The sequence below is a fragment of the Falco punctatus genome (assembly GCF_963210335.1).
Source record: "Falco punctatus genome assembly, chromosome: Z".
Lineage (NCBI taxonomy): Eukaryota > Metazoa > Chordata > Aves > Falconiformes > Falconidae > Falco > Falco punctatus.
Window position 1 is genome coordinate 9,670,503 of NC_137586.1, and position 21,334 is coordinate 9,691,836.

General features: G+C 46.0%; 1 protein-coding gene across 1 annotated transcript in view; it reads left to right on the top strand.

The window, feature by feature from the left end:
• Positions 1-21,334, top strand: part of UBE2R2 (ubiquitin conjugating enzyme E2 R2) — a 214,605-nt gene that overhangs the window by 13,377 nt on the left and 179,894 nt on the right. The gene's annotated exons all lie outside the window — the stretch shown is intronic.

Genomic DNA, 21,334 nt, shown 5'->3' on the forward strand with positions numbered 1-21,334 from the left:
GCAATATGACTGCCAATGCACACCTTGGAGCAGGCTCAGTCAAGGGTTCCTGGGGCTGAGTATGTCAGAGCTGCAAAGCAGGTCCTCCAGGGTGCAGGTTTTGATAGAAAACACTTGGAAGTTGATAAGGGAGTCTTCTATTGTCCCTCTGGACTTTAAATCAAACCAGCCAGCAGGCAGAAAACGTCTATGTGGCTATGAGACAGACTGGTCGTGCTATAGCAGGTTTTCCATGCCCTGAGATCTCATGATGAGCTAATGCCAAGCAGCAGTGACCAAAGGCCTAAGGGTTCCCTGTCCCGCGTGCAGGTTTCATTAATATGTGCTGCCTCATTGAAACTATTCCCTGTCCTGAAGATATCCTCCATACTCCTGTCCTGCACCCGATCAGACACAGCCAGTTAGTTTATGGTCCTCCGTGGCTTTTTGCATTGACAGCAAGGAAGAACTGACATGTCTTTATGCAGCTGGGAGGCAACTGCAGTAACAGCTCCTTGGACAAGATACTGCCCCAGGCAGACTTTTCACTCTGTAGCACAGCAGAAGTGCTGGGCTCATCTGGCCTCCAGACACAAGAGAAACCCAAGCAACAGGAGGGGCATGCAGACCACAAACACAAGGACCTTCTGAGGCTCACCCACTCCATCCTGCTGCCCAGGACAGCTCTAGCGCAGGACAAGGGCTGCCTATGGGGATGTATCATGTAGCAGGGAAATCTGGTCTGCTGAGGGAGTCTCACCTTGAACCTGGCAGGATTGGGTATTTATTTGGTGAAAAGCTGAGTGGGTTTCATTGCCGAGGATTCCTACCAATGCATAAACGAGCTAAATGCCATTCCTGGCTCTACCAAAGGCTTCCTGCAAATCCATAGAGAAAAATCACAGATCTTGCTGATGTTTCCACTCATTTGCTTTGTTTTCCTGTTTTTCTCTCTCATCTTACTATCTACTTTTCCCATCTGGGACTAACTTCTTCAGAGGAAAAGTGGTCTTCTGACATTTCCAAATACATTGAGTAGTCCAGTGGGACCTCTGCTTAGCTAAGCCCACAGCATTGTGAGAATGGAAATAAGTACAGTGACACTGGATAAAAGCCTAGGTCCCCCAGCATCCATAAATCTGGATTACAAGACAAGGGAGAATGTTACCACCACTTTAAATTTCTTTTTCAACTCAGAAATGGTCTCATGGCACAGTAGAAACATTATAATGAAGTCAAACTTCTGACTGCAGCCAGTCCAAGATTGAAATTCGTTCCTCACTGATTGTAAACCTCAGACTGAATAAAATTCTGTCCCCAGCCAGGCTGGGGTACTCAGATCAGCGTCATCCTGCCATTTTACTACCTGTGGGACTGCAGGTACAGATAGGGAGATGGGTGGATATGATTGTCTCTGGTGATTTTAATTTCATGCCCTTTCATTTAAGATGATTACTGAAGTGCCTGGGGGATTTTCTCTGAATGACATGACTCCACTAGCCCCACCGAATTGTATTGAACTCACCTGTTTCCCACCTCTTGTGGAGGTAGGGCGTGAAGCTGCAGCCTTTTCATGTGCATTTTTAGAGATGAAACCAAGCGCAGCAAGGAGGAGCCACAATCTGCAGCAATAAGACACCTGGAGAATAAGACTTAAGAGAGAAGGTGGGAACAGTAAAAGTGCTCAGGGGACACTCAGTCATATCACATATGCCTGCAAAAACAAGGGTTGGGTAGGGTAAATTATCACTGGCGTTTACGTTAGGCATTGGGGAAATTTTTTAACAATGACAATAGTGAAGCTGATCACCTAGGAAGGTGTGGATCCTCCATCCTGGGTGGCATGGAAAAACAGCCTAGACAAATACTTATTAGGGAATTATTTAAGCTGATAGGATCCTGCTCCAGGGCTGAGAGATGGATTAGATGTTCTGTCTCATGATCCTTTCTAAATTGGTTCCTATACTTTAACTTCATGATGTGCGTGAAGCACCTGTCTTCTACAGCATGTCTGTGTTTCCAGAAGCAGAGGACAGTGGCAATACAATAGTCACACTCTATGGGGAGGTGAGGCAGAGGCTGGGGAGGTCAGAGAAAGTTGTGAGGCAAGATAAGTTAAAAATTAAAACCTGAAAATAGCATTGGCAGGAAAGTGACAAGAAAAGAAAGACGTTTGGCATAAGAAAGACTCCCATCTAGGCTAGAGCATGGACAAAAATCATATGTGAATTTGTCATGCAGGCTTGTGGCAGAAAATGCCTGTGGGCTTCATAGAATCATTTAGGTTGGAAAAGACCCTTAAGGTCATCAAGTCCAACCATCAACCCAGCACTGCGAAGTCCACCACTAAACATTGTCCCTAAGCACCACATCTACACACCTTTTAAATACCTCCAGAGATGGTGACGCAACTACATTGCTAGGCAGCCTGTTCCAATGCTTGACAACCCATTCAGTGAAGAAAGTTTTCCTAATATAAAATCTAAACCTCCCCTGGAGCAATTTGATGCTGTTTTCTCTCATCCTAAGAGCCCAAAAATAAAGGTATGTCATCAAAACATGAAGCTAATCAATCAGATTTACATCACAGCTGAAGAAACCAGGTTGGAAAGCTCTGGAAAAAGCAAGAAAAGTGGCAAAGTGACAAAGAAAGGAAAATACAGAAAAGGCTGGTGGTGGACAGCTTGTGTAGGAGATGCTGGGAAAAAGCTTTACACAAACCTAACTGGGGCTGAAATGGAAGATGCTCGTGTAAGAATGACAATGACAGCTCTAAGAAAGAAGTGAGATCAGAGCTCAAGATAAACCCTGTGATGATAGATCAGCTGGGCCCAGGATAACTACCTTGTTCTTGTGATTAAACATTTGAGAATGAGCCAGAAGGACAGGGTGTGTCTGGGTGGAGGGTGAAGCCAGCAGCCCTGGGACCAGGCAAGCACACTGCAGCTGCCAGCCCTTACCCCTTGCAGTCACTGCAGCTCTAAGGGGTGTCAGCAACATGATGAAGGCTCCCCCCCCCAGCAGCTGGGAAGCCAGGAAAGCACTTTCTGCAATGGCAGTCAAAAACAAGAACCCAAGCAGAGGCCTTTGCAATGCAGCTGCTCAGCTATGAGGCACAGCTCACACTAGCAATGTAAATCCAACGTATGTGTCTCACTAAATGCCTCATTTGCAGATATCCTGGTCTGCAGGCACCCTTTGAGGAGCTGGCCACATTTGTTTGAGATCCACTGAGGTCACTGACTGTAAGACCACATCTCACTGGGGAAGCCCCAACATTGAAGTAGCTGAGGCTGGCAGAATAGTACAGAAACTATCAGAAAATAGTATGATAATTTTTTGCTCTGTTCTTCCTCTTCCTTGGCTTACATCCACTGTTTTCTGTTGTTCAATTGTTTTTATCCAGGCTCCTACCTCCAGCAGAGCACGGGTACTGTGTCCTGCAGCCAGCCACAGGAAGGAGCATCTTTTGGGTAAGGGTCAGCCACTAGCAGCTGCAGCAGCAGCTCAGTGGGGGTGGGATGGCTAGAGAGAAGCAGAGGAGCCCCCTTGTGCCTGCTGCCATTGCTCATAGCTGAGCAGAAAGGGAGAGCAGGAGAAGCTCAAAGCAAAGACATAAGGAAGAATATGGTTATGTGCATGCTGCAGGTCATGGATGATGACAGTCCACGCATGTCACCGTGTCAGATTTAAGTCCCATACACAGGGTCCTTGCACAGCCTGGGTGCTCAGCTGGGTCCAGAGGGTCACCCAGGCCGGTGGCAGCCACAGCAGTACTGTCTCCCACCATCCCCCCATTACCAAGGACACAACTCCAGAGCCAAGCTGGAGAGGACATCACCCCCATAACGGCCATTTTTAACCACAATGAGCTTCTTTTTCTTCCCATTAGAGGACAATCCTGACTTTTAAACCTCCAGCAGCTCCAACACCACCAGTAAGAGAGAAAGTCTAACACTGTCCCAGAAGCCCAGGCACACCTTTTGTGGGAGCAATAGAGCAAAGGTACTATCTCACCTACCTCCCTTTACCCACAGTGCAAGAGGATAGAGCCACAACATGTCAGGACATTTCAACAGTGAAGTCATCCACAGCCCATAAAAAAAGCTGTAAAAGAAGAATCAAACCCACCAGTTTTCTGAGCCGATTCCTTGTTCTCCAGAACAGAGATTTGCAAAACTTGCCAATCTGGTTACCCAGGCAAGGAAACATAAAACGGCAACCCTAACCACACCATGCTGGGATTAGTACACCTGTCCCAAAGTGTGAGAGCAGGGAGGGTCTCACTGCTTGCTTGCTGGCTACAAGCTGAAGAAGATTTTGATGGTCATTTTTTTCAGCTGCGACCACACAAATCTATAAACCAACCAGGTGGTGGGAGGTCAGTATAAATCTAATTGCCACTCCTGATTAGGATCTTCCCAACATCCCACAAGGCACCCCCTCAGCTGTGCTCCCTGCAGTGCTTCACCACCTAACCCCAGAGGCGGGGATTTACTGCCTCTTCCCACCTATTTCTGATTTGGGCTCAGTGCTTGAAGCAGGAGATGTGGGGGGGCGGGGGTGGGGGGTAGGGCAGGCAGACTGGTAACACCCAGATGGTTCAAAGGAGCAAAGCCATCCCTGCTGCCTACAAGGGAGCTCACAGTCCTGAGCCTTTGTCAGCAGGGAAGTAGGTGTGTGCCTGGAAGAGCAGCGTGCCCATAATAGGATGTTAATTGGCACACGTTAAGCGAGGACTTCTCCACACACAGCTGTGTATCCACTTTGCAAGTGATGCTACTGTCACCAATGGAGCAGCAGCAATGTAGGAAGGGGGAAGCACACCCCAAAATGAAGCTCAGCGACTCACAGAGGGCTGTGATAGCAATGGGTCACCCAAGGGTAAAGGGGGTCTCCAACAGCATGGTGCCACTGATGGCTCCAAGGTGGCTGCACTGAGCCCTGTCCTTACTCCCATCCACAGCCATGTGCTCCCTCCCACCTCCGGCCAGCGCTGGACCTGCCCTGCTTGAAAACACCTTGAAGAGGTCAGTCCCTTAGGGGGAGAGTCCCTGTCGCAAGGGATGTGGGAATCAGGGCAGGGAAGTTAAAGGCTGGAAATAATATGAGTGTAATAACATGAAACTGCTACTTAAATGTTTTCTTCTGTGGTAAAAAAGATGGTATTTAACATGTTATTGCACATGTGCAACAACACTCTAGTGAAAACACACATAAAATTACTGAACATTATCAAATCATGTAACTTCATTTTTCAAGAGATCAAGGCATTTGAGAAAGTGGAAGGGACATTTTATGTACCTTTGATCCTACACCTTTTACGGCAATATGGCATTCATACTGATGAGTTTTTGGTACCCTGGCCAGTAATTACCTTTCAATTGAAATAATTGCCAGGGAATCTAGCTGCTTTTCAAGTATCCTGGAATGAAGATAAATTTGCATGCATAAGAGCTTGTTCAACAAGCTTTCTGTTCTGGCAGCATGAATGATCAATGTCATCTTCAAGCGATGCAGACAACAGCGACTATTTAATCCATTGGTGGATGGTGTAAAAAGTAACTCCTTATTAGATATTCACAGTTCTTATTAGACATTCATATTTCAACTTCCTCTTCAGTGAGTTGCTCCAGCATGTGACTTCATTAACATTTGCCAGCAGCAGAGTTTATTTGCTAAGAGAGTTCCAGGCTGGCAGCTAAGGCAGACCAGTTTACCGGTTTAAACTGGTCTTTTAAGATAAAGCTAACACTGCCATGGGCTGGTGTCAGTAGACAATGAATGTATAAGAGGAGAGACAGTCTTTTAATATGATATTAATATCCACACATTTTACTTATTGTTAATGGCAGTGACTAGGACTCTCAAAACAGAATAGAAATTCCAATGTTTCAGGAACTGCTTCGAAGTGCCACTCAAGTAATTTGTGTTCACTCTTGTCCCTTGGAAGACTGGCCTGCTCCCAAGTCTCTGGTAACTTGATTTAGCGTGCCTGGAAGTCTCTGTCTCTTCTAAATGGAGGGTTTTGTTTGCTACTTTCTATAAACAGAGCTAACCCTTCCTCACAGCTGAGGCTTGGAGTCGATGATGAAGGTCCCAAGTCCTGGGAAGCACAAGTGGTTGCCTTTTGCATCACACTGGACCTCGCGAAATAAGCAATGAAAAGCATGGAAATTTATAAACTTCTTTTAAAAGCTTAGTTTTGTGGGCAAAAAAAGGAGCCAGACAACACCAACATGGAGATGCAGCATCCATGGACTTCAGGTGCTAGGCTGATCTGGGGGATTTAGGAGGGCAAAGATTCGTTCAGTCCTTCACTCATCCACTTCTTAATCCAGCTATCCACTGCTCCCATCTGGGCACTTCTGGCACAGGAAGCCTCCTTAAAACAGACTACAAGATACTTGGAAAAAGGAAATGTGTAATCGGTAAAGCGATTCGTTTTTGCCATTGACAGCATTTATTCTTAAAAGTATGACTTTATCCCTTTCCCACCCTCTCTTCCCATTCAGTCAATTAATAACCAAGTCCCACCAGCAGGAAACAAGATCTTATGAAAAGCAGTAGTCATAGCTGAGCAAGACCTGCCCTGGAAATGGGCAGATACAGGCAAATCAGCAAAATGAAAAATAAATGTGCTACCAATAGGCCCAAGACGAAAGGCTAGGCTGTGGCTGCAAACTCTCCCCACGGTGAGAAGTATTTGCATGCAGGTATTGCTTTGAACCACCACACAGATGCAGTGGCTCTGTTTATACCAGAGGTCTTTGAAGTCTAAAGATCCAGACAACCTTGTTTACCACCTTTTCTTAAATTGAAGTGATCTGGAACTGACTGAACCCTCATTACAGTATTTGGCATCCCACCTCTGAGATGTGTGACCTCACTCCACCAGTGCTGTTCTTTTCTTTTGCAGGATTTTTCACACAAAGCACAAGTCATTTCTAATGAGCCCAGGTGCTGTGTGCTTATCAGTGCCAGCTTCTGTCTCCTTTTTCCAGCCCCTTATTGTGAAGTATGACACATTGCATAAGCAAGAGCCTGGAAAGCCATGCCCTGCAGCACCAAGAGACATGCTCTCAGCTTTCCAAATGATGATCATCTTTCCCATCACTTTCCAACCCAACATTATTCATTGTGCGATAAGCATCATAAAATGAAGGTAATCCCAGATGAGTGTGTCACATAGCACTAAGAAGAGTATGTTTTGTCAAAGCCTGCATTGGTTTGGGCAGATTTTCTAGTTAACAGCCACCTTCAGAAAGCAAAAGCTGTTGTGTTTGCCTGGTTGTCTTTGAGAGCTGAAGAAAATGTGTTCTTTGTACTTACATTTTCTTACACATTCATAAGGAAATGCATGCATTGCCCAAGTTATGGTGAGCCCCCAGGCAAAACAGCTGTTTGACAAGTTGTAATACTGTGGGATGATCAAATAGTACAGCAAACGTGAGATAAATACCCAGAAACAGCAAGCAGCGAATGGCAGGGGAGAGATGGGGAGAGATCCAAGCAAACATCCACAGCAGTCAGCATGGGGACACCTGTGGTAGCTCAGCATGAGCTGATACAGCTCATGGCACAACATCATGTGGAGACATCAGCTCACATCCTGCAAGCAGGTTGGGTATGGGCTGGGGGTGCCATGCTGACCTCCAGGATCCAGAGGAAAGGGTGCTGCCCTCTGCGGCCTGGAGATACTCACACAGAAGCCTCGCATCTGGTGACACCAGTAATTGGGGACTGAGGAACCAGTGGCAGCTGCTGTGGTCAACGTCCAGAGCTATGTATGCAACAAGGCAAACAACTTCAATATTGCTTGTCTTCAGCTGGGAAAGATCCAAGCAGAAGTGATGAGCAGAAAAAGATGAATGACCTTGCAACGTCATCAACATCAAACTGTTCCATGGATGTCATGCACCTACCTACTCAGGCCAAAAGGACGTGAACCAGGGTTTCTCATTCCTTAACAAACACCCTCATTGTGGGGATAAAAACCATTCTGGCAAGGTGCTCTCTCCAAGGTAATGTATGATAATAAATACATTTTCACACATAGGCACTCACTCTGCTACACCAACCAAAAAGTGACTGGTTTCAGCAAGTCAGGAGACTAGGCTACAGACGTCTTGGGGTCCTTTGCAAGCTGTTTGTTTATATGAAATCAAAGATTTACAACAAGAATATGCCCACAAAATAATTTTAGCATATCAGTGACATAGATGCAAACAAAATCCTCCCCAGACATGGGCTTTAATCAGTCTGCCCCACATCTTTAAACTTGGGATATTATAAATATAACCGGTAGGGGTAATATACCGGTGAATGGATGGGGTTGGTGTGTCTTTCAGGCCTCAAGGAATCATCTGGGAAACGACAAGATATTAATGAGCCTGCCCCGGAGACATTCGGTTTTATGGAAATAGATTAAAAGATTTCACTTAACAACTTAATCATGCAGTATAATGAGTAAATAAAAAATAATACCATACAGATAAGACATGGGAAATTCCAGTGCTAGTGATATGAGATGTATTGAAATGGTAATTAGGTGGATACAGAATGAAAATAAAAACAAATGTGAAACAAAAATGGCAGATACATAAAATAGGTATAAGAAGATTATTGAAAGACTAGGGCAGTTCCATATCAAAGCAAAAAGTCCTCCTACTGTAACTTCAAGGAAGTTTTTGTCATCTTTATATTTGATTTTTTTCATGAACATGGAGTGAAAGATTGAGGAATACAGCTGGGATCCAGATCTCTGCATTATCTTAACAAGGTCTTTAAAATATCTGTATCTCAGTTAGAGGAAAGCCAAAATTACATTTACTGGTTACATGGAAAACCTTACCGTGAGGGTGACATAAAAAAAAAATTGTGGCAGGCTGGCGCTGCCTCCAGAGAAAGGCTCTAGGGCAGGTTTGGGGGGATTACAAGAGGGGGTGTATAGCCAGGAAGGACCTTGGTGAGACAGCAGAAGTAATATTCCCCCCCCCTCCATGGCAGAACCTCCTCAAACTCACAGTCCCAGGGAAGGCCTGCTGACCATGCACAGACATCTGACATCTCTTGGGCTATGCCTGGACGAAAGCAAGCCAATAATGCAACTAGTGGAAAGACTGCCCTTTCTATTCTATCACTTCATTAACCAAACTAATGACAATAGGAAGCAATGTCTTTTGAATCTAGAGAGAGATCCAGTTTCACTTCAAGGAAGTTTTTTAACACTTTCTCCTTTTTGTTTTGACTGTGAAATAAAACAATTCTTTCTTGAAATAGTCTCCAAAACGTTACCTTCTCAGCTGTCCCATCTGATGCCACTCCAGCGTATACCAGATCTACATTTCTTCATGAATGGAAAACACATTTATTCCCTCGGAGCTTTACCTGATGCCCATGACAGCTGGAAAGTATGCAGCAAGCAGTGGGGAGCTCCAGGCAGGAGCTCTGAAGAGCAGAATATATCAGGATTTCTACAGCTCCTGGAGAAGCCCTCCAGGCCCCCTCAGTGGAAAGGCAGAGCCCATCCAGGTCTGTCTCCTAGTGGCATGTAACCAAACCCTGAAAGTGTGTGGAGTAAAGGCAAATGAGGAAAAACACAATGAAGGAGGTTCAACTTCTGTCTCCAGCCAGGGGATGCAGGCGATTAAGACAAAGGACTTACATGAGCTGGGCAAAGGGGATTGGTGTATCATCCCTTTTCTGTTGCAAAAGGAAATGTTCACTGGAGGAAAAGATGAGATTCAACGGGGCAGTCACACACTGCCTCATGGGTTGAAAGCACTTTGGGAGCTGTGGCCATGGACAGTGTCAGAAATTATCATCGTGACCCTCTTGCCAGGCAGATCAGGAACAGGATCAGTGCAGACCAGCCAGCCAGAGACAGGCCACTGAGTGGCCCAGCACTGCAGAAACAGTGGCACGTCCAGTAGTTGAGCTTGTGTTGTGGGGCACAGCTCAGGGCATCAGGCCAGGGAGCAATTTCTGAGGAATTGTCTCTGATTAGACTTAATACTGAGAAATACTGCTTCTCTCATTCCCACTTGCCTGCCTGACTCAAGACATAGGAGTTCAGTTTAATACAAGTGGGCAAAAAGTTCAGAAAATGCTGGCATGAAGCACCACCACTTTGTGATCTGTTAATCCTGGATGCATCAGCACTTTGAAGGAGTAGTCTGAATACAGTTGTATCCTTAGAAAAGACCATGACATCATCAGCGAAAAACTTGCAGAAGCAGCTCCATGTTCATAGACAAAAAGGGATGCAAATAAATACAAAGGTGAAGATGAAGCTGGGGCTTTGAGAAAGACTTACTCGTCTTCCTATCAGACATCCCAAGACCAAATGGAGAAACAGATGAAGCATATAGATTCTGCATACCCCAGCAACGGGATCTGGACTTCCCTGTCAGTTTTCTGGCTGAAGATCAAGAGAGGTGCTCAGTTTCGGAGCAGTACAGTGATGGAGATGGTATGGGAACCCAAACAAAGTCGTTGACATAGGGCTCAAATCTGCTGCATGCTCCCTTCAAGGAGCTAAGCTGCTGTTACGGGTTTGCTGTAGTTCCTGTCTCAGGTCTGGCAGTGACTTGAGGATTTTTCAGATACCGTAGGACATTTCAAATGGCACCAAAATGCATGAGTCTCAGCCTGCAAGCTGAATCCCGCCTGAGGACCCTGTGCATTGCATTATCCCTGGAGACCCTACAATGCTCCCCATATCAGCTGATTCAAAGTTATTAAACCCACAGATTTACATGATGCTCTGACAGTGCTTTGCCTTATACAGTCCCTTGGGAAATACAACTGCAGCAAGACCCAGTTATGCTAGCACTGTATATATGCATAGAAAGAGGCAACACCAGGCCCTAAATGCTTTACTGAAGAGACCTGAACACTCAGAGCTAAGTAATTTGCTCGTGGTCTCACAGATGGCATAAGTGCCCTGCCAAAAGCAATCCTGCAAAGGCCCTACTGCCTGTACCTATATCACTCTGTCCCCATGCAATCCCATTGTGGTGACAGCACCGTGCGGCAGGGTTAGAGGCAGCAAACGGTCTCCTCTCCTCTGAAAGCAATGCACAGGTGAACCAAGACACACGGCATTACACTAGGGTTGCTCCAGCTACTCCAGTCTAAACACATCTCGTGTTATACCACCTGTTGCCAAAGGAATAGCTTTTGCGTTCCACATGGGTTTGCACCCATCAAGACCTGCTATTTATGAACCAGGTGGAAAATTGCTGTGGGAACACAGGTCCTGGCCTGCCTTCTGTCTGTGCCAAGGAATTGATATTTCCTGTCATACTGGCCTGTCAGAGCTGAGCCGTTCTTCAGGATGGAGCTGGGTAAACGTAAAACCAGTACTTTCTCCATATGCATCCAAGGGTTCAAGGAGGGCTCCTATTACCAGCAAAAGAAGCCGTAGCCATGTAAAGCAGAGCTCTGGTGCAGCAGAAGTTGACACTGCTGGCAGAAATGTATTCTAAGGATTACCTCTGACCGGGCAGGCTTTGTTGTGGATCAGACCCAGCACAGTCTGTACTATGCTGTCTCTAGGTCAAATCAGATGTCATCTGACTGCACTAAGCTCATATAATATCACACCATGGCAGTTAAGCCAAGATCACCACTTTCTTCTTTCATATTTTCTGCTTGCTGTGTCCTCCTCTTCCCCCTACTTTCTCCTTATTCTCCATTGCATCACTGCCAGTGCTCTTGTGCTCTCCTGGCAAGGCATTTCACAGAGCAGATCCATCTAACATTCACCCAGCAACGGAGAGGGCAATATGGTCAGGGGCATGTGGCCAGGCTGGCAGAGACAGAGAGGAGGACAAGGTGGCAGCAGCCCACGTTTCACTTGGCTGACACTGTCAGGGAACTACACACTAACTCTGTCTTTGGCATAATGTGTGTGCTGGGTCAGGCATGTATAAAAACATACCTGCTGTCTAAAGTCCGTATTATGCATCCTGGGTAGTTAAATTTCAATTTATCCAGGACTCAAACCTGTTTTGGTTCAAATCCATGTTGTGATGTAATCCAGCAGCATACGGACCCGCACTGATGGCTGCAGAAGCAGCACAACCCCCATCTCCGTCATTCATGCAGTCTCTGTCTTTTTGGCTGGGACCTGTTGCAGGGTCCCAGGTTCATCTTTTGGGATGTGGGCACATCTCCATCATGGGTGAAACAACTCAGTGGCCAACCTGCAAGGGAAGCTAACAAATTAATTCCTCATCACATGGGGCTGAACAGAGGACACTCAATACTTGGAAGCTCTAATATGTTATAGAACTGTTATGACATCCCCGTTCCAGAAATGAGCTCATGATTCTGATTGCCTAGAACTTTGCATGCCCCAGGCTGTCCAGGGTTTGGGTTTCTATACATGCAAAGCTAAAAGCATGATACTTAAGCTTGTCACCAGTAACACAAAGTGCACATAGCACAGGATCCCCTTCTCTGCTGAGCTGACATTAACACCCCGAGGAAAATGCTCTTCCTTCTCCTTTTGCTTCCCAGTATGGAACCACAAAGTCATGGCCAAAGAAAACCACTTCTTCCTCTTACAGACACCAGACGGAGGAACTGGTTTCCACAAGGGAGGATGAAGAAAATCTGCATAAAACCAAAGCCAAGATTAAAACACGGTAATTCTGGACAACAGGCCAGTGCCCACTGATCCAAAACGCCTTTGGCCCCAAAGGAAATGGCTGTCTAATTAATGTCACTAGAAGGAAGGCATGTGCACGTCTCATACGTGCTCTCTGCCAAGGTTACATTTGGCAAGAGAACACTTCTCCAAGAGCAGCCTGCTGGCAAAGCCCCGTGTTTTCCACAGCCTAGAAGCATGTGTCCTCATTTCACAGATGCCTTCCACCCTTCCACCACCAGTGGGCTGTTCCTGACATTTTGAAAGCCTCTGCCCAGGCACACTAACATCTTCAGAGTTAGCATCTGCTTCCACTAGAAAAGGGAACTGAGTCCCTTACACAATATTTAACAAGCCCTCAGAGCCAGAGATGCTTTTATACCCGTTGCAGCCTAGAGCATGGGTACAAGACTCAACTAGCCCAGAACTTGAACAAGGTATCACCAAGATGAATCATTACTACCAAGTTATGTGATTACTTAACATTCTGCATACATAACTGGATGAAACCAGCTCTCTCCTCTCTCTTCTTTCTCCTTCATCCAGTCTCCCAATTACCTTCATCTATTGAAGCCAAGATCCTTTCAGTACCTCCAGCTTGCCAGGGAGAGCTGCCCCAGCTTGCTAGTTGAATTATAACACACCCTTCAAATAAGACTATGGCTCAGAAAGCGCTTAGGTGAGAATATCCCTTAAGTTTATAACAAGGAAAACATGGTTGGATGAGTAATTGATTCAATTTGGATTGAAATGGAAAAATCTAGTTGGGTCCTACTCTCAGTTTTCTCCTGTACTCGCACAGACTGCAGCAGGTCTGTTCTCAGAGCTTAGAGATAAGTTGAAGGCTCTGGGCTAGCTATCCTGCAGAGACTGGCTGGCTTAGAGTCACTGCCTGGGATTCACAAGCAGCTGTTCTCTTATTGCTAGCAGCGATCTGGCAGAGGGAACCCCAGGGCTGTTTGGGTGCAAAGGAGGTAATTCTTCTGCTAGGGGGCTTATCTGGAGAGCTGTTGTGCAATGCGATAACACTCGGACTTTCAGGACTTGATCTTTGGAAAGGAGAGGATGTTCCTGTCAGCTGGGGAAAGGGATGGCCAACAGAAAGCCAGGTGCCTCCCAGGGGACAAACAGGAGAATGCCAGCACTGCAGGAAAGTTGGGATCTCCAACTTTTTGTTCAGGAAAGGAACTGCAGTGGTACAGTTCTTCACACCAAAGAAAAGTAAATGTGAGCTGCATCCCTCTGTGCCTCCCAGAGTACCTAAAAGCAAAGGTGGGAACTCGGTATGGGGCAGCTGTCACTGTCCTCTTATCCTGCTTTGACCTATCTGGGGCTGTAGGTTCTCTGACAAATCTTTCACCAAATGCATGTGCAGCACCTGGCGCAGAGGAACCTGCAGCCCACCAAGACTACCAATCTATTATGCAAAATAATAAACATAGTAGATATAGCCTCACAGAATGCAGAGCAGAGAGAGCAAGCCACAGCCAGTGCAGGGGCCTTTCATTCTGCATTTCAAGGGAGATGTTCAGCAAACCAATCCATTTCAGTTTGCTTAATGTATGAGGAGGAACGACTGTAAGGCAATATGCAATACAGGAGAAAGTGTCAGCTTAACCATGTCTAAGACAGGACAGATCTCCTTCTCCCTCTGACATGCCTATCTCCAGCTATCCTAGCAGTATTTCTGTTTTTCCTCTGCAGAAAATGTGCTCAAACACTTTAAGATAGACACAGGATGTAAACGGTGTCAGGTCTGTAATGCAGAGTCTGCCCCTATAGCCACATTACAAAAGCGTTTTATGCTCACATTGTTGCTGCCCTCCCACCAGTGGAGGCAAGCAGCATACCTCCCTTTTTCCCTAGGAGGGACAGCAAGTACTTGGAAACAGAAGCCCATGATCTCCATAACACCTACCAACAAGGTCTGGAGAGAACACGAGGGCCTCCTTCATGAGGTTTGTGAAGAGTCTTGCAGAAAGAATTGTGGCATCCCTCATGTCACCATCCATGATATAATCCTTCATTACTTCTCTCTTTCAGAAGAAGCACAACCTAAGATTTCTTTCCGTATGTTCAGGCTGGCACAGCTAGAAGCAGGAAGTTCTTCCTGGGGCAGGGGAGAAAGGCTTTTCCCCAAACGCTGATCCTCAATGGATTTCCATCTCTGCTTCTTAATCTTCTTTCTGTGCACTCCTGATTCCCACCGCTCATCTACCCTGTGGGCATTCACTTCCGTGTTGCTGCTCTGTTAAGTGTGAATTGAATTAGGCAGGGGGCAATTATCTGTGCTGGAACTTTCCCAGGGTATCAGAGCTAACATCCTCAACAATATCTGATGAGATCTTTATAGACCACAAGCCACATAGGCATCATTTAAAACGGTAGTGCTTCCCACACCGCTTCTTAATATGCTTTTAGGACATCGTGCTGCACAGTAAATCAGAGGGAAGAGTTAAATCACACCCTTCTTTGCAAAGCAGTTGGGCCTTTCTCTGAGATCCCTTTAAGTGCAGGTCTGCTGCTATGACCTTTTATTCACAGGTGGCTGAAAAAAAGTCCTCTGGCATGAGACATGTTTTTGTGTGCAAACTGAGCACTCACATCACCACACTACTGAGTCTGTGGGGAAGGGTCCACCTTCAGTGCAAGTACTGGTGAAGGATATTCCTGCCCTGACTATGATATCTTACCATGTTGTTAATGCCAGGCTGATTATAAGCTAACGATGTGCTTTTATTGCAGATTGGGCAAACCACAAACTGAGCTACATTAGGACAGCTGTGGCAAGCAAAGTGAGTGAGTTACTGTCTCTGCTGTTGGGCCCCCAGTTCAAGATGAGTGTCAAGACACTGGAGAAGGAGCAGAGGAGGGTGACCAAGATCAGGAGACAAAGCACATATCCCAAAAGCAGAGACTGAGGGAGATGGGATCTTTTAGTCTGGTGAAAGGAAAGCTGAAGGAGACATCTGATTGCAGCCAGCAACTAGCTGAAGGGCAACTACAGTGACAGTGCAGCCCAGCTCTTCTCAGCAGAAGCAGATGATATAACAAGGAGCAACAAACTGGAGCTTGGGAGGTTCAGGGTGGATGTGAAGAAAAGGTTTTTAGCTGGGAGCGAGGACCAGCCTTGGGTTTGGTCACCAGAGTTATCTCCATCCTTGGAGCTTTTCAAGACACAGGTAAACAAAGCCATGGCCAGCCTGATCAAGTGTTGGGGGCAGCCCAGATAGTCAGAGCAGGAGGTTGGAGAGCAGATCTCCGGAGATCTCTTTAAACCAAAGGTCCTGTGGTACAGTCCTCCTACAAGCTTTGCCAGCTTTCTGTGTGGCCACAAAGGGGGTCAGTGAACTGCTTTAGTTGAAAAGCAAGACAGAAAGCATCTAATAAGAGTTCCCACACTAGCCCAGGAACAGAGATAAGTGGTCTGTGGCAGACAGTCTCCAAGTTGCTACCACTACCAACAAAACATATGTGGAACTACTGGTAATCTAAGATAACATCTATTTCAGAAAAGTTTATATATTGGGACTAACACAGCTCAGTGGTTTCCTATCTGAAGAAGTCTCATGTCCATGTGGAATACGAAGGAAGGACTGCAGTCCTCAAAACCTAAGTTAGGGATCAGTCTCCCTCAGCCAAACCACCCTCAGATTGCTGCTTGTAAGTCTCCATCAAGAGCTTGTAATGAGCCACGTGTGAGTACACGTAGGAGGACAAGAGTCCTGCCTCACCAGACGATAACAACTCAGCATAAAGTAATTTTACAGGGAAAAGACTGCCTCCTAATCAAGTCAGTAACAAAAGAGGTCATCTGTGGGGAGAGGAAGCAAGATCTGAATCTGAACAGAACTTCACATTGAGTATGGGTACAAAAGGAAAATAAATGTTGAAATGTGCATTTGCTCCCACAAAGGACAATTTAAGGCCGCAGAGTTTGCATAAGAAAAGCACAACAGCTCAGGTAGAGAAAGGGGTCCTGGGCTAGCTGTGTGATGCACAGCAAGAGAGGCCGTGCAGGCCAGCCTTAGGATGACTAGTACAAAGTGTGGTTTTCTCTTATTTACCTCTTCTTCCAGCACATTCAACTCTTTGGTTTGTTTTGCTTTCATAGACAAATTCTTTGTTTACTTTCCTTTAGCTTGGCTGGCATTGCAGCTCTTGTTGAATTAATTGCCACTCCAAGAAGACCATGCCAATGGGTGTGATAACGCTCTCTTCTCCCCATATTACAATACACCAGGAAACTAGAGGGTTGTAGGCTGTACTTCACTCACCTGCATGGATCACACTGGGGTTAGTAAATGGAAAGGGCATGTGAAAAAGACGCATTAGCCAGGAAAGCACTTTACAGCAGCAGAACAGTAGAAAGAGCCTCTGAGGTCCCCCAGGAAGGCTGTACTGTGAGTCTTACAATATCTGTGACCTGCAGTGGCTCTGGCTATATTTGGAAAAGCATCAAGATACAAAATGTGAGTTTCTGGTCTCACACTCTTCCTTAGCTTAAGCCAGCTGCTTTTCTTTTCCCCTCCTTTTGAGTAACAGTGTTGCCTAACCCAGGAATGGTGGATTGTTCACAGGGGTTGTGAGTTTATGGCCAAAGAAGTGGTGACAAACAATGTATTGACAGATGGGACAGGCTGAGGCCACACAGGTATTGCAGGTCACCACAATTCATTAAGCTGTAATATCTTGGTTGCTCCATATATTACATTACTATAGTCCAGGGTGGCGAATCAGGATATTGGAATTTTCATCACGTTCCATGCCCACTACCAGACCACAAGCATAAGCCAACAGCAACACAGCTGCACTAAATAGTGTTAATAACTGCTCCAGAAATATTTTTCCAGTCTAGATTCCTAAGAAACAAGTGTCTGAGCAGGACTGGAAGAGCAAAAGTCAGTGGTGAATGAATGGTGCCATACAAGTTCAGCAAAGCCCTTGCATGGTAGCACCCATTCTGACTGCACTTTCAAGGACCTTGACAATCATCATGCCAAGGTTTGAGCACATAGCTGGAAAGATCTATCAGACATTGGGTTGATGGGTAGCTACTGCAGAAACCAGGACGTGTGATCACTGCCTCCAGCTGGTTAAATTCCATGTGGAAAGCCATCAGTGGCTACATGAAGGGTTTGGCTCCCAGCCTTGGGTAGTCCAGATAGGCTGTGCCATTGCCCGCTGGTTTTCAAACACGTGCATTTACCTTTTATCCTATGTTCCTCATTCCTGGGGGAATTTCCTCAGAGATGACCCTCGGAAACCTCATACCCCCTGTCTCTCACCTTCTGGCACCCCTCTGTGTTCAAACCACTATCAGGTTGAGCGTTAGGGTCTTGCTCCCTTCTTCTGCTGTATGCGTCTTCATCTGGCTGTTGGTTCTTGCCTGACATTCTCACCACTATGAAACAGGCATGTGATCTTAAGCGCTGTGAGGCACAGGGGAGTCCACATCCACAATTATGTCACTTATTCTCTTTTATGGCAACAGAGAGGAGGAGGTAGGGAAGAAATGCACAAACATGATAGCAATAATCTAGGGAAACGGGCTCAGGAAGAATCTCCAGGCCTCCCTAGCTGTAGAGGCAACATCTAACAGTACAGTCAGTCAATGTTTTTATTCAAACCACTTTGCAGCCATATGTGGCCACCTTAGGAAATGGGAGACTTCTGCAAAAAGCTTAACTATGCCCACATCTCTGGAGCTCAGTGCAGAGGGAGCCAGGTGATGTTCCCTGGCGACAGTCACGTTAGGCAAACCACCAACTCCTGCTAGCGAGTCTGGCCCATATAGCCTCCCATGGAGCCATGCTGGGAGGAGAAGGGATTCCTTGGACGCAGACAATGCTGGAAGACAAAATGTGAGTAATCTCATAGCTGCTTCTAGTTCAGGCTCTCCATGTAACATTCATTTTCTGCAAGACACTGCAGACATCCATAGCAGCTGATGAATGAAAGATGCTCAAGAGACAGAGATGGACCTGCTCCAACAGGAAACCTGTCCAGCCCCAAAGGCAAAGAATAAGAAAAGAGATCAGGTAAGAAAATGAAAAAACAGAGGGCGAAGGGGAGGATGGCAGAGTGCAAAGGAATACCTGTGAACTTAATCCAGGAAAATAGAATAGAATAAACTATTTTGGTTGAAAGGGACCTATAGTAATCACCTAGTCCAACTGCCTGACCACTTTAGGGCTGACCAAGTTAAAGTATGTTAAGGGCATTGTCCAAATGCCTCTTAAATGCTGATAGACATTGTCCCCCTCTCTAGAAAGCCGGTTCCAGTGTTTGACCACCCTTCTGACTATTGTCAAGCCTAAACTTCCCCTGGTGCAGCTTTGAACCATTCCCATGAGTCTTACCACTGGATACCAGGGGGAATTGGTCAGCACCTCCCTCTCCACTTTCCCTCCTCAGGAACATGTAAAAAGCAATGAAGTTACCCCTCAGCCTCCTTTTTTCCAAACTAGATAAAGCCACTGCTCAAGTTGAGGCTACACCAATGCCAAATACGGTGGGATAGTCACCTCCTTTGACCGGCTGGTTATGCCATGTTGGATGCACCCTGGGATGTGGATTGTTTCTTGGCTGCCCAAGCACACTGCTGGCTTATAGTGCGCCTGCTGCTGACCAGCACCCCCTGATTCCTTTCTGCAGACCTGCTCTCCAGCCACTCCTCTCCCAGTTTATACTTCTGCCTGGTGTTACTCCATTCTAGGTGCAGGATTCAGCATTTCAACTTGCTAAATTTCATCCCATTAATCATCATAGCCCAATACTTCAATCTATCTAGGTCCCTCTGCAAGGCCTCTTGTCGCTCAAGAGTCAACAGCATTTTCCAGTTTAGTATGATGAACAAACTTGCTCATGGTGCATTCAACTCCTGCATTCAGATTGCTGATAGATGTATTGAACAGGAATGGACCTAGTACTGAACCCTGAAGAACACTGCTGGTGACCAGTTGCCAGCCAGACATAGTCCTACTCATTACAACACTTAGAGCTCTGCCCTTCTGCCAGTTCTTCACACAGCACACTGTGAACCTACTCATCCCATGCTGGACAACTGGTCCCAAAGGATGCTGTGAGGGACAGTATCGAAATCCTTCCTAAAATCCAGAAAAACTACGTCCACCGGCTTCTCTTCATCCACTGGGAGAGGGACCTTATCCTAGAAAGATATCAAATTAGTTAAACAGGACTTTCCCTTTGTGAACCCATGTTGACTGTGCCTGAGGTCTGCGTCATTATTTAAATAATGCAGTAAACCCAAAGCTCCCCATCCTGACTGAACCATGGCCACAGTCGTCAGACGGTAACTAACTGTAGGCATCACAGTGTTTCCCCTTATAGATCATGCACGCATCTTGTTACAGACCTAAAATGATCTTTTGGCCAAATTACCATTTAAGCTGGGGGACACACTTGAGTGGCTTGCAAAACCCCTGGAGCAGGAGGCCATGGGTTTTGTACCCTGGGAAGGAAGGCTGAACACCCTGGAGCCGCAGCTCTGCAGGCCAGGGGCTGAGGCATCCAGTAATGGGAAATGGAAGGTGGAATAAGAACACACCATTCCCCCAAAAAAAGCCTTTTTCTACTATAAATTTAGCTGAGAAATAGATGTAGTTTATACTCACGGCTTTTATACCTTGGAGACTGCTGTGCTCTAACACTAACCATGCATTAGGATGAATATAATCTAAATTAAAGGTTTGCATTACCCCAGCTGCACTCAAACACTTTGGACAGTAAGCCTAGGAGAGCAACCCATCAATTCTACAGCTCCAAGTCCCTCAGGTTTGCATCACAGCAGGCCTCAGATGAAGAAGCAGAAGCAAGGAAATCACTTTCCTTTCCCACCTGGGGCATTGTTTCACTTTAGCCTCCCCAGAGAGCTGGCCCCTTCCCAGCATGGTATCTGCAGCGCCCTGATGACATGATTGTGTTTGCCTCATATCTGGAGAGGATCCATGTGATTCACCCACAGCTCCTCTGGGGCCCTGAGGCTTTGATCCTTGTCCTCGTTGCTCATTTTTGTTTTCTCACAAGAGAAAAAATAATAAAGTTGACTGACAAACAGACAAGACAAGGAGTTTGCTCCATGGCCACCAAGTGCCAAGGATACAGGCTCAGGCATCTAACAGCACTGAGTGGTGGGCAGGCGGGTGTGATGCTGTGCCCAGATCTTACCCCAGCAGCCAACGCTACTCCCTTGAACAGCACACATTTTGCTTCAAAACCAGAAAGACCAAGGTAATTGCCGCCTTCTTCCCAGAAATGAGTAACAGCACAGAATGACAGACAATTTCTGAGCGGGCTTACAGCAGTGAGTCAAGGTTTGGTGTTTGAGCCTGGTTTGCCCAAAGGGAAAAATGACACCCCAAAATAGCCAGAAGGCTTTGGGGACTAGGAGGGTTTGGTGTAGAGCAGAGGGGCAGGCTAGTCAGCATAGGCCCTTTATTTCACTTCTAGCCACAAAAGCAAGTCCTTAACTAACAAAATGAATAGAAGTCAGCCAGCAGTTTTAATTTGCAGAGTGGCTCAGAAGTTGCCATCATTAACTTTTCTTTCCTTTTTTCCTCTTTAACTATCCCTTCTTTTTTTTTTTTCTTTTTTCTGTTTTTCTTCTTTTTTTCTCTTTCTTCTTTTTTTTTTTTTTTTCTTGTTTTAAGTAAGTGTATTTCCACATAGCTTCAG